Below are 18,793 nucleotides of genomic sequence, written 5' to 3' on the forward strand. Positions count from 1 at the left end.
TTGGTGGGAATGCAAATTGGTGCAGCCGCTCTGGAAAGCAGTGTGGAGGTTCCTCAGAAAATTAAAAATAGACCTACCCTATGACCCAGCAGTAGCACTGCTAGGAATTTACCCAAGGGATACAGGAGTGCTGATGCATAGGGGCACTTTTACCCCAATGTTTATAGCAGCACTCTCAACAATAGCCAAATTGTGGAAATGTCCATCAACTGATGAATGGATAAAGAAATTGTGGTTTATATACACAATGGAATACTACGTGGCAATGAGAAAGAATGAAATATGGCCTTTTGTAGCAACGTGGATGGAACTGGAGAGTGTGATGCTAAGTGAAATAAGCCATACAGAGAAAGACAGACACCATATGTTTTCACTCTTATGTGGATCCTGAGAAACTTAACAGAAACCCATGGGGGAGGGGAAGGAAAAAAAAAAGAGGTTAGAGTGGGAGAGAGCCAAAGCATAAGAGACTCTTAAAAACTGAGAACAGGGGCGCCTGGGTGGCGCAGTCGGTTAAGCGTCCGACTTCAGCCAGGTCACGATCTCGCGGTCCGTGAGTTCGAGCCCCGCGTCAGGCTCTGGGCTGATGGCTCGGAGCCTGGAGCCTGTTTCCGATTCTGTGCCTCCCTCTCTCTCTGTCCCTCCCCCATTCATGCTCTGTCTCTCTCTGTCCCAAAAATAAATAAACGTTGAAAAAAAAATTAAAAAAAAAAAACAAAAAAAACTGAGAACAAACTGAGGGTTGATGGGGGGTGGGAGGAAGGGGAGGGTGGGTGATGGGTATTGAGGAGGGCACTTTTTGGGATGAGCACTGGGTGTTGTATGGAAACCAATTTGACAATAAACTTCATATATTGAAAAAAAATAAGGTTATACAAAAAAAAATAAATGTTAAGAAAAATTTAAAAAACTGTTAATTCTGTTAATTTCATGTAAAGTGTGAATTTTATGTCAAAAACCAATTAAGAAATTTCAAATAGTTAAGTGGGACATAGGTTGGCCTTTAATGTCAATATTAAGAGAACATATTAGCTAGACAATTTTAGGAAAGGCATTATATGCTTTTTGGACAGATGTATATGTTATTTTACATAATAATCCAAGGTACAATAACAGATAATTGATTATATAATAATTTTATTATACGAAGATAAGAGGTGTTTACCTATAGAGCATTCATGTTAAACAAAATAATTTTTTAAGTTATATTTAATATTAAGTTGCTGAATTCCATTTAGACTATAAATCTTTTAAGAAAAAGCCTTGAGAATTCCTCATATCTTGTGAAGATTCCATCTTCTCATGCCACAAAAGCAAAATGTTAAAATTTCATGTGATGGAAAAATTCCAAAATCTTGTACAACATTCATGATAAATCTTTAGTTCAGACTTAATAAAGATTATAGAGTTCAAAGAAAGGGAAAAAGTTTAGAGAAAAATGAGAAACTCCTGCCCCAAATATCTCATTCTTTCATTGAACTCAATTGAAAGTGAGTAGGGGCTCCTGGGTGGCTCAGTCGGTTGAACATCCTACTTCAGCTCAGGTCATGATCTCGCCGTTTGTGAATTTGAGCTCTGTGTCGCGTTCTGTGCTGACAGCTCAGAGCCTGGAGCCTGCTTGGGATTCTGTGTCTCCCTCTCTCTGCCCCTCCCCTGCCCATAGTCTGTCTGTCTCTCAAAAATAAATAAAATTTAAAAAAAGAAAGTATTTAGTACTGAACATATGCACTCTAGAGAGCATAGGAGTCCAGCTGCTGACGGTGCTGAGAAATTCATATTCTTGCATTGTGTCAAATTGTTAAAAGCCCATAATAAAATTGTGATTGTAAAAATGCTTACTGATAAAATTTCAGAATTATTCTTGCATTCCAGGAGTCTATTCTATAATAATTATATTCAGCTTTGGCCTTGACTTTGACTGAATGTCATTCATATGTGCTCTGTGTACCACTATTGTCCAGAATATAAAAATCTCACTCCCTTTTAAAAAATGTTTATTGAGAGAGAGAGAGAGAGAGAGAATATGTGCTAGCAAGGATAGAAGCAGAGAGACAGAGAATCCCAAACAGGCTCCTCGTTGTCAGTGCAGAACCTGACTCAAAGCTCGAGCACACGAACCGGGATGACCTGAGCTGAAACCAAGAGTTGGTCGTCTAACTGACTGAGCCATCCAGGCACCCCTTAAAATCTCTTTTATAAAACAATAAGGATGCACAAGCCAATGGAAAAAATGAACAACAGATGAATAGGTAATTTGCATAAGAGGAAACCCAGATGGATGATATTCAATTTTACTAGCAGTTAGGAAATGTACATTAAACAATATTGATTTACCATTCTCATACTCATCAGAATGGAAAATTTTAAAAGTCTGAAAATACCAACTTGGCGCTGGCAAGGATGTTAGAGTAACTAGGATTTTCATATACTGCTGGTTGTATATATTGGTACCACTTTAGAGAGAAGTTTGGAGGTTTTTTATTTTTTTCTCTCTCACAGGTTGTGAAAGGGAAGTGGTACCATCCAGCTACTGCACTTCTAGGCATAAACCCCAGAGAACTCTTGCACAGACAGTATTGCTTTTTATAGTAAAATTTCCACCAGTGAGGGAAGGGATGAACAAATGTTGATATGTTAACACAATGGAATGCTTTATAGAAATGAAAATCAATTAACTTGATCTATATGTACCACCTGTATAAGCCCTACAAACATAATATTGAGTAACAAAAAAAAAAGTTTGGAGGTGATACATGGAATTTGATGTCATTTATGTAGATTTAATTTTTTTAATGTTTATTTCTTTTTGAGAGAGAGAGAGAGAGAGAGAGAGAGAGAGCGCAAGCAGGGGAGGGGCAGAGAGAGAGGGGGACAAAAATCTGAGGCAGGCTCCAGGCTGTCAGCACAGAGCCCGAAGCAGGGCTCGAATTCACGAACCGTGAGATCATGACCTGAACCAAAGTCGGGTGTTAAACTGGGCCACCCAGGCACTCCTGTAGATTTTAAAAATATACCAAACAGTACAGTTTTTATGGACACATCCATATAGTAGAAGTATAGAAACATTAATAGGAAGAATACAAATTAATTTCAGAATAATGGTTACCTTGGGGGAGGGACAGAGGGGAAGGGATCTGAAAGGAGTACAGAGGGGACTTCATCTGTATGTGGAACATTTTATGTCTTAAAAAAATTTTTTTAATGTTTATTTTTGAGAGACAGAGACAGAGTATGAGCTGGGGGGGGGGGAGGGCAGAGAGAGAGGGAGACACAGAATCTGAAGCAGGCTCCAGGCTCTGAGCTGTCATCACAGAGCCAGACATGGGGCTTGAACCCATGAACTGTGAGATCATGACCTGAACCAAAGTCGGATGCTCAACTGACTGAGCCACCCAGGCGCCCATGGCACATTTTATTTAAAAAAAATTTTATGCAAACATGCCCCAAATAACAAAATTTAGGGTACATAGGTATTTGTTCTAGCATTCTGTGCACTTTCTATGTGTTTGAAATATTTAGTAATAAAAGCATGATTTATTGCTCTAATCCACCATAAGCAATGCCAAAAGACTGATAACAAACTGAAAAATAGTTACAACTCATATCACACCTGGCTTCTTTTTCTAAAATACAAAGAACTCCTACGAATTTATATGAAAAAGACCACAATAAATATGTGGGCAAAGAATATTGACAGTTCACAGAGAGAAAAATTTGCTCTTACACATCAATGATTCTCAACCTCAGTCATAATAACAGAAATGCAAATTAAGACTAAGTTGAAATGCCATATTATATATATCAGATTAACAGAGATGAAAATAAAAAGTCTGCTAACTCACCAAATTGGTGAGGATGTGAAGAGACAAGACAGAGAGATGTTGGTAGCTATTAAACTGGTGCAGCTTCTGTGTACAGCAGCTAGTCACTTCCATTTGTAGGAATTTATCCTACCATATATGCTTGCACACATGCAAAATGATGTATAAAGTTATTTACTGAACCATTGGAGACAACCTAAATGTCTATCAACAGAGATCTGGTTAAATAATTTATGGCACCTCTATACAATAGTCTAAAATGCAGCTATTAAAAAACAAATAAACTCTTGATGTGTTCACGTGGAATAATTGGCAAGACACAGTAAGTGAAAAAAAGCAAAGTACAGAATAATAAGCATGAAATGCCACCATCACATGTGAATGTATTATCTATCCCAGAGATATGGTTTCAATTATGTAAGCCATGTATGTTTACCTTGTATTAATCTCTGTCCACAAACACATGTGAAATAAATATAACCATATATATATATTTATAATATATGAAATTTATTGTCAAATTGGTTTCCATACAACACCCAGTGCTCATCCCAAAAGATGCCCTCTTCAATACCCATCACCTACCCTCCCCTCCCTCCCACCCCCCCATCAACCCTCAGTTTGTTCTCAGTTTTTAAGAGTTTCTTATGCTTTGGCTCTCTCCCACTCTAACCTCTTTTTTTTTCTTCCCCTCCCCCATGGGTTTCTGTTAAGTTTCTCAGGATCCACATAAGAGTGAAAACATATGGTGTCTGTCTTTCTCTGTATGGCTTATTTCACTTAGCATCACACTCTCCAGTTCCATCCACGTGGCTACAAAGGGCCATATTTCATTCTTTCTCATTGCCACGTAGTACTCCATTGTGTATATAAACCACAATTTCTTTATCCATTCATCAGTTGATGGACATTTAGGCTCTTTCCATAATTTGGCTATTGTTGAGAGTGTTGCTATAAACATTGGGGTACAAGTGCCCCTATGCATCAGTACTCCTGTGTCCCTTGGATAAATTCCTAGCAGTGCTATTGCTGGGTCATAGGGTAGGTCTATTTTTAATTTTTTGAGGAACCTCCACACTGTTTTCCAGAGCGGCTGCACCAGTTTGCATTCCCACCAACAGTGCAAGAGGGTTCCCGTTTCTCCACATCCTCTCCAGCATCTATAGTCTCCTGATTTGTTCATTTTGGCCACTCTGACTGGTGTGAGGTGATACCTGAGTGTGGTTTTGATTTGTATTTCCCTGATAAGGAGCGACGCTGAACATCTTTTCATGTGCCTGTTGGCCATCCGGATGTCTTCTTTAGAGAAGTGTCTATTCGTGTTTTCTGCCCATTTCTTCACTGGGTTATTTGTTTTTTCGGGTGTGGAGTTTGGTGAGCTCTTTATAGATTTTGGATACTAGCCCTTTGTCTGATATATCATTTGCAAATATCTTTTCCCATTCCATTGGAATATAACCATATTTTCAATAATTCAATCTAATTTGTGTCTCTGAGCCTTCATTTCACCAGTAATACATTTCAGACCTATCCCCATCTACCACCGAAATCCAGATATTTTAGATAGTGCCAGGATATTGGAGATTGGCGGTTGGTCCTCAATCATCTGTCTACATAGTTTGCCACTAAGTAAATCTTGGGCCTCACAGTCCCATGAAGTCTGGTGGCTATCTGATGAATCTATGCCATGTTGGGAACATGTAATTTTCATAATGCTGCCTATGGCACCATCTGTTGAGTTGTGCCACATAGCAATACAGAAAAATGTATGATCATGGCTGATTAGATAGATAAATAGACACATGGTACATAGATAACTACTATGTGCCAGACACTGTAATGAATGCTGGGTATATAGCAGTGAACAAAACATGTGAAAATCCCTGATTTAAAGAGTCTATATTCTAGAGGAAAAGGAGAAACCTAACTCTGCAGTAGTTTTATGAGGAGGCTGGAATGGAGGTTGAAGCCCATCTTGCCAGTGGAGTCCCAGACAGGATTTGGGGGTTGGTAGGAATGAGAAAGGAGATGGAAAATAGAGCAATGAATGATAGATCTGTGTACAGAACAGCTTAGTCTGTTGTCCTCCCCCACGCTACCACAAATACACATAAGCAACCCAGCAAAAACCTCTTTTATAAAGATATTGTATCATAAAGGCCTTGAATCACATGAATCTGATGAATCAGTGGCAGGGGCAGGGAAGAGTTGGGGTGGGGGGAGAGCAATGGGAGCATTCCCTGGAGGGAGCAGTATTTTATCACTGATATTATTTAGAATTGCTCATACTTGGTGATAAAAAGCAGACTGACTTTTAGTTGATTATTATTATTTTATTTACTTCTTAATGTTTATTTATTTATTTTGAGAAACAGAGAGCGAGCAGGGGAAGGGCAGAGAGAGAGGGAGAAAGAAAATCCCGAGCAGGTTGTGCTCAGTGCAGAGTCTGACTTGGGGCTTGATCTCAACGAACTGTGAGATCATGACCTGAGCTGACATCAAGAGTCAAGACGCTTAACCAACTGAGCCACTCAGGCACCCCTATTATCATTTTAAAATTATCTAAAGGTAATATACCCATTTAATGTCCTGCCACCTGGTGTGGAAAGCTGTTCCCACCACGTTTGCCCTTGGTAAGGAATGACAAAGATAGAGGAGAGATGTTCTCCTAGAAAAAATAAGCTGACATGATTTGAGATAGAGTATTTGATTCAATATACCTTTGTCAAGGATGTGGGCTGCTTTATAGTGTCTTCAACAGGTAGCCAGCCCATCAAAATATGAATGGTAATCAAAAAGGAACCAGTTTAAGACCTATTGTAGAAACCAGTGGGGGAAATGAGGAAGAGAAAGGACCATAAGGAAAAGGCAAAAAACAAACAAACAAAACCCACAAACAAAAAACAAAAAACAAAAAAAAAAAAAAAGAAAGAAAAAGAAAAAGGCAAATGAAGAGCACACACAATTAGAAGGTTGACCAAGGAGGGGATCCTGGGTGGTTCAGTTGGTTGTGTCCAACTTTGGCTCAGGTCATGATATCACAGCTCGTTAGAGCTCCACATCAGGCTCTGTACTGACAGCTCAGAGCCTGGAGCCTGCTTCAGATTCTGTGTCTCCCTCTCTTTCTGCCCCTCCCCTGTTCACTCTTTGTCTCTCAAAAAAAGAAAAAAAAAAAACTTAAGGAAAAGAAAGAAGGTTGACCAAGGAAACACTGGAAGTATTACAGATATCATGATCATGTATAGATATTATAAATATCATGATGGTATGTGGTTATTATAGGTATCACGACGGCTCTTTAAAAGGGAAGCAGAAATAAGGTAAAAACTGAGAGGGAGACAAACCATAAGACTTAAATACAGAGAACAAACGGAGGGTTGCTGGAGGGGCGTTGGATGGGGGGACCGGCTAAATGCGCGATGGGCATTAACACACTTGCTGGGATGAGCACTAGGCGCTATATGTAAGTGATGAATCACTAAATTCTACTCCTGAAATCATTATTACACTATATGTTAACTAACTGGGATTTAAATTTAAAAAAAATAACAAATTAAAAAAATAAAATAAAATAAAAAGAGCACAGTTAAGAAATAATAGAGTTCAAAGAAGATATGTAAGACAGGAGATTAAGAAAACACGTTATACAGCTCAAAACAAAATAGAAAAGAAAAATAAATTACAAAGCCACATTAGAAGCAAGCAAGCAAGCAAACTCCACAACTGAAAGTTTAGAAACATTGTGGAAAGGCTCAAGGAAATCACATGGAACAAAATAGAAAATATCAATAACATCATGATGATAGAACGCCTTCATTCAACTTCAGATACATAAGTGCTGGATAAATGGAAATAAAATGGATATACCCATTTTAGAATCAAGAAGCAGAAATCCCCAAGTACCAGAGACAAAAAGGGAAGGGAAAGTTAGATCAGTGACCCTGAGCTGAAGAGGAAAATTAGTTAGGAGGGTATCAGATTTTGGCATACACTAGCAGCAATAATGGAAGGGGGGTCTGGTGACCTCTGTGGATCTCCATGATCTTTTCCAGGGTCCACAAAGTAAAAACTATTTTCACAATAATATGGAGATTTTATTTGAACTGATCACTCTCTCTGTCAAGTAAAACTAGAGTTTTCCTGAAGCTACTTGACCTATGATATTATAACACATTGAATGGAAATAGACTCCAGCTGTCTTCTATTAAGCCAGACACTAAAGAGATTTACAAAAATGTAAAACAATGAGATTATATGTTTTGCACATTTTGAAATATATGGTTTTTTTTATTATAAGTAGGTTATTTATGTAACATGTTTTCAGTATTGTTTTTAAATGAACTAACAAATTAATTTTTTTATCACTTTTAACTTCCATTATGGCAAAACTGATAGATATAACCCATATAAACTGATACTATTTGGATGTTTAATAATTTTTTTTATTTTTATTTTAAAATTAACATATAGTAAATGTACTTTGTTGGCATACAGTTCGGTGAATTTTAACACTTGTGTAGGTTCATGTAAACATCACCACAACCAGAATAAAAAACAGTTCTATTACTCTGAAAACTCCCTTGTGCTAAAAAAAGACTCTTCTTAAAAAGATTTTATTTTACGTAATCTCTATACCAATGTTGGGCTCAAACTTACATCCCTGAGATCAAGAGTTACATGCTCCATCGACTGGGCCAGCCAGGTGCCCCCAAAACAGACTCTTAACTATAGAGAACAAACTGATGGTTACCGGAGGGGTGGTGGGTGGGGGGATGGGTGAAATATGAGATGCGGATTAAGGAGGGCACTTGTGATGATGAGTGATGTATGGAAGTGTTGAATCACTATACCGTACACCTGAAACTAATATAACACTGTATGTTAAGTATACTGAAATTAAAAAAAAAATAAATTAAAAAACCCTCCCGTGTGCTATCCCTTTGTAATACTCCCTGCTCCCAACTCTGAAGCCCTGATAACTACTAATCTATTCCCTGTCCCTATTGTTACATCTTTTTGAGAATGGAACCATATAATATATATCCTCTGGGGCTTAATTCTTTCAGCACAATGCCTTTGAGATCCATTCAGGTTGAGATCCATCAATAATAGTTCATTCTTGGGGCGCCTGGGTGGCGCAGTCGGTTAAGCGTCCGACTTCAGCCAGGTCACGATCTCGCGGTCCGTGAGTTCGAGCCCCACGTTGGCTCTGGGCTGATGGCTCAGAGCCTGGAGCCTGTTTCCGATTCTGTGTCTCCCTCTCTCTCTGCCCCTCCCCCGTTCATGCTCTGTCTCTCTCTGTCCCAAAAATAAATAAACGTTGAAAAAAAAATAATAGTTCATTCTTTTTTATTGCCGAGTAGTACCAAAGTTTGTTTATCCATTCACCCGCTGAAGAACATTTGGGTTGTTTCCACCTTGGGGCTATTACAAATCAAGCTACTATGAACATTTGTGTACATGTTTCTTGTGAATATTTCACTAAGGTAAATATCCAGGAATGAGACTGTAGGATCATATGGTGAGTATATGTTTAACTTTATTTAAAAAAAAAAAAAAAACCTTCAAACTGTTTTCCAAAGTGTCTAGAACATTTTGCAGTCTGAAAAGCAATGTAAAAGAGCACTTGTTGCTCTACATTATTTGTTTACAAGTTTATTTATTTATTTTGAGAGAGAGAGAGGAGAGTGTGCACAGAGTGGGAGAAGGGCAAAGAGAGAATCCCAAGCAGGCCCCATGCTGTCAGTGCAGAGCCCACCAAAAGGGGCTCATGAACCGTGAGATCACGACCTGAGCTGAAATGAAGAGTTGGACACTCAGCCACCTGAGCAGTTGGTTTTGCCCATACTTTTTATTTTAGCCATTCTAATAAATATGTAGTTGTAGCTCATCATGGTTTTAATACGTATTTTCCTAATGGCTAATGGTGTTGGACATCTTTTTATGTGCTTATTTTCATCCACATATCATCTTTGTTGGTGTAATTGTTTAAGTCTTTTGGCCATTTTTTTAAAATGGAGTTTTAATTTTCTCACTGAGTTATCAGTGTTCTTTATACATGCTGGATACAAGTCTTTTGTCAGATGTGAGAATTGCAACTATTTCCTCCTGGTCTGGAGCTCCTCTAGCATTCTTTTAATAGTGTCTTTTACAGAACAAAACACTGATTTTGATGAGGTTCAACCTATCATCTTTTTTTTCTTTTATGGGTCCCACTATAGTGTCATGTGAAAAAAGCTTTACCTAACCCCAGGTCATGAAGCTATTTTTCCTACACTTTCTGTTAGAAGTTTCATAGTTTTATATTTACATTTACATCTATTTATGATTTTTAGTTAATTTTTGTATAAAGTGTGAGGTTCAGGTTGAGGTAATTTTTTTAGTACATGGAAATCTAGTTTTTGCAATGTCCTTTGTTGAAAATCTATTCTTTCTCAGGGCACTTGTTGTGATGAGCACCGGGTATCGTATGGAAGTGGTGAATCACTAAATTCTATACCTGAAAATAATATTACACTGTATGTTAACTGGAATTTAAAGAAAAACTTGGAAGGAATGAAAAGACTATCTTTTCTCATTCGACTTGCTTAACACCTTTGTCAACAATCAATTGCTCTTATTGGTATGGTTCTATTTCTGGACTCTCTATTCTGCATTGATCTATGTGTGTGTCCCTTCACCAATACCACACTGTCTTGATTTATCTAACTTCGTAGTAAGTCTTAAAATCAAGTAGTGTGAGGGGTGTCTGCTGACTCCGTTGGTGGAGCATGCAACTCTTGATCTCGGGGTCATGAGTTTGAGCCCCATGGTAGGTGTAGAGATTACTTAAAAAATACTTTATTTATTTTTTTTAATTTTTTTTCAACGTTTTTTTATTTATTTTTGGGACAGAGAGAGACAGAACATGAACGGGGGAGGGGCAGAGAGAGAGGGAGACACAGAATCGGAAACAGGCTCCAGGCTCTGAGCCATCAGCCCAGAGCCTGACGCGGGGCTCGAACTCGCGGACCGCGAGATCGTGACCTGGCTGAAGTCGGACACTCAACCGACTGCGCCACCCAGGCACCCCAAAAAATACTTTAAAAAATCAGTATGATTACCTTGAGTTTTTCTCTTTTCAAAATTGTTTTAGCTATCCCATTCCTTTGTCTTTTCTTATAACTGTTGGTATCAGCTTGTCAATATTAAAAATATATATATTGCTTGGAGTTTGATTGTGTTGATTGTGTTGTGTTGCATTGAATGTATGAATTAATTTGGGGAAAACTGATATCTTTACTATGCTGAGACTTCCAGTCTGTGAACATATGTTCCTCCATTATTTAAGCCTTCACTGGTTTGTTCCACCAGCATTTTGTAAACACTCTTGGTTTTAGACTTCCATGGGTCCATGCCAGGTTATACCAGAAGAAAGAAAGTGGTAAACTTACTCAAAATTTAGTGATACTACAAGATCTGGTCTTCTTCCCCAATACACTCTCTATTATTTACTTTCTGAGTCCTAAAATAGCTGTTCCATATATTCTGTCCAAGTTTTACAGTTGTATTTGGTGGGAGAGACAGTTTGGAGTTTGGAGTGCTTCTTACCAGAATGAAACCATAATTTTTAAGGGTATATGGGGTACTGAGATAAAAATTTGAGACCTGTGGCATTTTAGGGACTGGCATTTTAATATTTTCACAGAGATTGAAGATGAGGCCATGAAGCAGGAACTTATTTCCATCCATTAAGCCATGACCCCCCTTTCACACAAAGGGAACTAGTAAAATTTCACCTACAGGACCAGAAATATGGCAAGGAAGCTCACCATTTGTTCAGGAAGATAAGTGGAAAACAGTCAACTCTAAAATAAAACGCTATATAATGAACAGCTTCGAAATCATTAGAGAAATAAAGATTTTTTTAAAAAGTGATTAATCCAAGGGAGGCAGGAATAGAGGGGGTGGGAAGAGGAAATATGGTTCAAAGAAAACACAGGGGCTTGTTTTTTTCTGATCATGATGAAGTAAAAGGGACAGGGTTTACCTTTTTGCCTTAAACAACTAAAAAGAATGGATAAACTATGTGAAACAATGGTTTTCGGACACTGGACACCAGGCAGCAAAGGACACTGGTCCTTGAGAGAAAGGAAAGAACCAAAGCGAACCCTATGATTACCTCAGCTTACTGCTTAGAGACTTTTCAGGTCAGAGCACAGGCAGGGAGAATCTAAAGACAGTCTGGCAGTCTCTCTGAGTCAAGAACAGAGTTGAAAATTCAAGGAGCACAAGGAGATTAGATTCACAGCACAGAGTTGCATGTGTGTGTGAGAGAGAGAGAGAGAGAGAAGAAGAAGAAGAAGAAGAAGAAGAAGAAGAAGAGAGGGCGAGAGAGAGAGAGAGGGAGAGAGAGAGAGTGGGGGGAGAGAAAGAGGGCCACAGGCTCAAGCTCTCTGGAAGTATGCAGAGGGTTCTCCTAGAGTCTCCAGATAGTACTGATCAGCACATGTATATGAGGAAACTACCCAAGGCCAAGTAATGAATCACAAGAAATGAATATGGAGAACAAATGCTGGAGCTGAAACAGGGCTGGGAAGAGTTCATACCCCCAATATCTAGAGTGGAGAAATCTTGTAATACACAGGGCTTTGGGTAGAGTGCTGAGAAGAATAGTGCCTCGGTAGAGAACAATATTCACCATAAATTGCTGCTATGATCTATCGAGAGAAAATTAGAAATAAAATTTCCTGCCAATCCAGGAAATCCTCTCTTTGAATACAGAAAAGATAGAAAGCAGTTTTACTATTGAATATGCATTGAACCAGACTGTGATGCATTACAGACAATCTGCTAACGAGACTGCAAAGACAGAAATAAATCCCATTCTTATGGATGTAATTTATCCATTACATACATGTTCTTAAAGCACTGTTCTTGAAAGCACTGTTTGCTATACACTCTTTCATAGTTCATCCTAAGTTCACCTGGTAATTGGAATGGCCATCTGTGCTGGTTAATTGCCTTTATCCAAAGGGAAAACAAAACTTCTCATATCTTTACAACAAGCAGGTGGTTACAGCTTAGAGCAAGGTGCTTAGGCTAAAATCCCAGGATGATAGAGATATATAGGGGCACTATCCTCCTTGATGTTAACATTTCAAAGTGAAGGCTCCCAGTCCCTTAACAAAAGCATTTTGGGTTACAAGGCTGGCAAGAGGCTTATTCAGTTCTCAAAAAGATTTATGTATATATGAAAGGGACAGAGGAAGGATTCACAAATACTAGATTTCTTAGGAAATACTCTAAGAAAGAGGAGAGAGAAAAGTGCTCTTTCCTTTTTGGCAAGTTCTAAAGGGGAAGAGCAATTTTATTTTGATTGACCCTTCCAGATTTTACCTTACAAATGTTAGAAGCAAGCCTCAAAAGGATCAAACTTTTGCCAAGTAACTTAACTTCCTCCCCCCCAAAAAGCTAAAAATTATTAAAGGAAATACAGAAAATTTAGTACCAAAAAACATAAAACTCACAATTTTGGCAGCCAATAAAAAGTTACCAGGTATACAAAGAAGCAGGTATAAGAAGAAAAAGATAATCAATAGTAATAGACCCCAAAATGGCACGGATGATAAAGTTAGTGGAAAAGCCATTAAAACAACTGTTAAAACATATTTCAGGGGTGCTTGGGGTGGCTCAGTCGGTTGAGCATTCCACTTCAGCTCAGGTCATGATCTCGCGGTTCATGAGTTCGAGCCCCACCTCAGGCTCTGTGCTGACAACTTGGAGCCTGGAACCTGCTTTGGATTCTGTGTCTTCCTCTTTCTCTTCCCCTCCCCAGACTTCTCTCTCTCAAAAATAAATAAACATTAAAAAAGTAAAAATAATAAAAAGCATATTCATATATTGAAAGCATATAGGAAAGCATGAATGCATTAAGGCGATAAATGGAAAATATAAATAAAAATCCACATGATTTTGTAGAGATGAAAATATGTCTATAATATAAAATACATTGGATGAGATCAAGAGCAGATTAGATACTCCAATAGAAAAGATTATTGAACTTGAGTATACAGCAATAAATATGATTCAAACAGAAACACACAGAAGAAAAGTCTGAATGGGTCACCTGGCTGGCTGAGTTAGTAGAGCCTGCAACTCTTGATATTGAGGTTGTGAGTTGAAGCCCCACGTTGGGTGTAGAGATTACTTAAAAAAAAAAAAAAAAACTTTAAAATCTCACAATTCACGAGTTCGAGCCCCAAGTCAGGCTCTGTGCTGACAGCTCAGAGCCTGAAGCCTGCTTCGGATTCTGTGTCTCCCTCTCTCTCTGCACCTCCCCCACTTGCTATCTGTGTCTCTCTCAAAAATAAATAAACATTAACAAAACAAAATAAAATCTTAAAAAAGAAGAAATGTCTCAGAATAAATGAACACATTAGTGAGCTGTGCGACAACTACAGGCAACCTAATACATGTATGATTCCCGGGAATGGAGAGAGAGAAGGGCAAAGAAAAATTATTAGGAGAAATAATGGCTGAAATTACACCAAATATGATAAATCCATAAACTCACAAATCTAAGAAACAAGAAACTCCAGGTGCAAGAAACATAAAGAAAACTACATTAAGGCACACTAAAATCAAATTGCTCAAAAAAATAGTGATAAAGAAAAAAAGAATCCTGAAAGGGACCAGAAAAAAGACATATTATGCACAGAGGAACAAAAATAAAAATGATTCATATTTTTCATCAGAAACCATGTAAGGCAGAAAATGGTGATGTAACATCTTTAAAGAACTGAAAGAAAAAATTGTCACCCTAGAATTATATGCTTACCCGGCAATAATATTTCAAAAAGAAGGAAAAATAAAGACCTGTGCAGACACACAGAAGCTGAAATAATTCATCACCAGCAGCAGCAGTACTACAAAAAATGCTAAAGGAAATCTTTCAGGCAGAAAGACAATACCAGGTGGAAACTACGTGGGTAAATACAGTTTCTTTTCTTTATTTTTAAAATCTCTTGAATAGATGATTGCCAGCTTAAAGCAAAACAAAGAAGCAATGTATTATGGGGTTGATAACATAGGTAGAAACAAAACATATGAAAACAACAGCACAAAAGGCAAGGAGAAGGAACATGGAAGAATACTGTTGTAAGGTTCTTCTGCTACATGTGAACTGTTACAATTGATTGTGATTGGTGAAAGATCTATACTGTGTACATATACCATATAAATTAAAGATATATACTGTAAATCCTAAAACAATCACTAAAGTAATACAGCAGAAAGTTATTAAAAAGGAGATAACGTGTAATCCAAAAAAAATAACCCATTAATCCGAAAAGAAGACAACAAAAGAGCAAAATGGGAATAAAGAACAGATGAAATTAAGAGAAAATAAATAGCAAGATGGCAGATTTAAATGCAACCATATCAACAATCACATTAAAGTCCAGGCAGAGACTGTCAGATTGGGTGAAAAGGCATGACCCAACTATATGCTACCTATAAGATATCCACTTTAAAAATTTTTTTAATATTTATTTATTTTTGAGAGAGACAGAGCATAAGTGGGGGAGGGCAGAGATAGAGGAAGACACAGAATTGGAAGCAGGCTCCAAGCTCTGAGCTATCAGCACAGAGCCTGAGGTGGGGCTCAAACTCATGTGCTGTGAGATCATGACCTGAGCCGAAGTTGGATGCCCAACTGACTGAGCCACCCAGGAGCCCCTAAGATATCCACTTAAATATAAAACCACAAACAGACTAAAAACAAAAGGATAGATATTCCATGTTAATCATAAGGAAGCTGGAGCGGCTATATTAACAAAGGATAAAATAGATTTCAGGGCAAAGAATATTACCAGAGATAGGTGCTGTTTCATAATAATAAAGTAGTCAATTCATCAGATAACTGAACTTTAAAATGCATGAAGTAAAAACTGACATCTTCAGGGAGAAATAGACAAATTCTTAAGTATGACATTTTTAACACCCTCTTCTCAATAATCAATAGAACAAGTTGAAAATCAGTAAGGATACAGAACACTTAAACAAAACTATCAACTAATATGTCCTAATTCACATTTATAGAACACTTCCCCCATAACAAAAGAATATGCATTATTTTCAAGGGTCACACAGAATATTTACCAAGGCCCCAAATTTTGAGCCAGAAAACAAGTCTCAGTCCATTTAAATGGATTCAAGTAAGACTAAGTATGTTCTCTGGTCCCAAAAGAATTAAATCGCAAATCAACAACAAGAAACCTATCTGGATAATCTCAAATTATTTGGAAACTAACGCACTCATAAAAAAAGAAGAGAAATCACAGGGGGTGCTAGAAAGTATTTTAAGCTTAATGAAAATGAAAATATGACGTATCAGATTATGAGGGTGACAAATAGGGCAGCACTTTGCGGGGATCTTATAGCACTAAACACATTAGAAAAGAAGAAAGGTCTCAAATAAATAACCCAAGCTTCCATCTTAGGAAACTAGAAGAAGAGAAGCAAATCAAACACGCTAAACAGAATAATAGAAATAATAAATATTAGAGAAGAAATCACTTAATATAAAATAAAAAATTAGGAAAAATATCAGTGAAACCAAAAGCAGTCTTTTTCAAAAAATCAATATAATTAATAAGGTTCTATTCATACTGACTAGAAAAAAAGAGAAGATATAATTTACTGGTATCAGGAATGAAACAAGCAAACACTACAGATTCTAAACGTATTACAGGGATAATGAAGGAATATTATGAACAACTTAATGCCAATAAATCCAGCAACATAAGTAAAATGGGAAAATAATATGAAAGATACAAACCACCAAAGTCCATGCTAGATGAAATAGATCATCAAAACTGACCCATAACTAATAAAGAAATTGAATTTTTGTTTACAAACTTCTCTACAAAGTAAACTCCTGGCACAGATGGCTTCAAGGATGAATTCTACCAAACATTTCTGGGAAAAATAATAAAAATTCTATATAAACTCTTCCAGAATATAGAAAAGGAATACTGTCTCTCTAATAGTATGTATGTGGCCAGCATTACTCTAATACCCAAACAAGACAAAACAAAAACAAAAGCTTTTAAAAACAGACTACAGACCAATACCTCTTCTGAACATAGATGCAAAAATTTTTAGCAGAATTTTTGCCAATAATCAAATATATCATGAATAAGTCATTCATTTCAAGAATACAAGGAGAGTTTAATTTTTGAAAACCAACTGATGTAATTCACAATATTAAATGATGAAAAATAACAAACCATGTGATCACAGTAGATTCAGAAAAAAGTATTTTGCTTTCTCTGTATGACTTACTTCACTAGCATAACACTCTCCAGATACCATATGTTTTCACTCCTATGTGGATCCTGGGAAAATCAACAGAAGACCATGGGGGAGGGGAAGGGAAAAAAAAAGGTTAGAGAGGGAGGGAGCCAAAACATAAGAGACTCTCAAAAACTGAGAACAAACTGAGGGTTGATGGGGCGTGGGTGAGGGGTATTGAGGAGGGCACCTGTTGGGATGAGCATTAGGTGTTGTATGGAAACCAATTTGACAATAAATTTCATATAAAAAAAATAAAAATAAGAAAAAAGTATTTTACAAAATCCAACATTCCTTCCTGATAAAAAAGTTTCAGCAAATTAGGAAAAGAAGGGAACCTCCCCAATCTGTTAAGGAATGTCCACAAAAAACCTACATGTAACATCATACTTGTGATGAAAAACGTAATGCTTTGACCTAAAGATTGGGAAGAAGAGAAGAATATCTGCTCTCCACATATATTCATTATTCTATTGGGGGTCCTTGTTGATACAAGAAGAAACAAAGGGTATACAGAATAGAAAGAAAGAGGCAAAACTCTCTTTTTATTCAGATGACATGGTATAGTCTATGTAGAGAATGCAAAGGAATTCACAAAAGAGGCTATTAGGACTAATAAAGGAGTTTAGCTATGTTGCAGGCTACAAGATCAATATACAAAAATCACTTGCATTTATAAATATTAGCTGTAATATCAATATCAATCAGGAACTAAATTTAAAAATCTATACCATTAACTATGGCACACTAAGAAAACTTAGTGATACAAATCTAACAAAATATGTGCCAGTTCTGTGCATTGAAAATGGGAAAACATAAGTGACAGAAATTACAAAATACTTAAATAAATTGAGAAGTATATTATGATTGTAGATATGAAGACTCAATATTGTTAGGATGTCAGTTGTCCCCAAATTGATCTAAATATTCAGTGTAATCTCAACCAAAATCCTACTGCAATTTTTTAGAAACTGAAAAGCTGATTCTAAACTTCACATTAATTCCCAGAACTCTGAATAGTCAAATATCTTTTTGGTTTGGTTTTGTTTTGTTTTGTTTTTAGGGAAAATGCAATTGATATATTGCAGGGTCAGATCCTGTCTTTATTTAAAATTTTATATTTTGTTCAATATGGATTTTTAGCATTAATTTTGATTTAAAAATACTGCATTAATCTATTATTTTATTACTGAGGTTTTGGTTCCTGATGAAATCTTTTTCCAGCTTTGAGATGTAATTGATATATAACATGGTGTACGTTTAAGGTGAACAATGTAATGACTTGATACACACTATTTTGGAAGAGGAGAATACAGTAGGAATAATTGCAACAACTTCAGGACTTATAAAAGTACAGTAATCAAGACAGTGTGGTATTGGCATGAATATAGGTAAATAGATCAATGGAAAAGAACACAGAGTCCAAAACTAGGCCCACAAAAATGACTTTTGACAAAGATGGAAAGGCAATTCATTACAGAAAGGACAGTATTTTCAATCAATGGTGTTCAAATTATTAGATTTCCACATGCAAAAAATAAACTTTGATGTGTGCCTCTTTCCATTTATAAAAATGAACTCAAAATCTCCAAATGGTCATAAAACTAAATGAAAAACCTAAAGCTTTAGAAACACCT

The 18,793-nt window shown here is 36.9% G+C and overlaps 1 pseudogene; it reads right to left on the reverse strand.

Annotated features, from left to right (window-relative positions):
* Positions 1-18,793, reverse strand: part of LOC121026112 (CDGSH iron-sulfur domain-containing protein 2-like) — a 37,418-nt pseudogene that overhangs the window by 14,437 nt on the left and 4,188 nt on the right.

This window comes from Herpailurus yagouaroundi, unplaced genomic scaffold, assembly GCF_014898765.1.
Source record: "Herpailurus yagouaroundi ecotype Mexico unplaced genomic scaffold, PumYag 67793, whole genome shotgun sequence".
In the NCBI taxonomy this organism is placed as follows: Eukaryota; Metazoa; Chordata; class Mammalia; order Carnivora; family Felidae; genus Herpailurus; species Herpailurus yagouaroundi.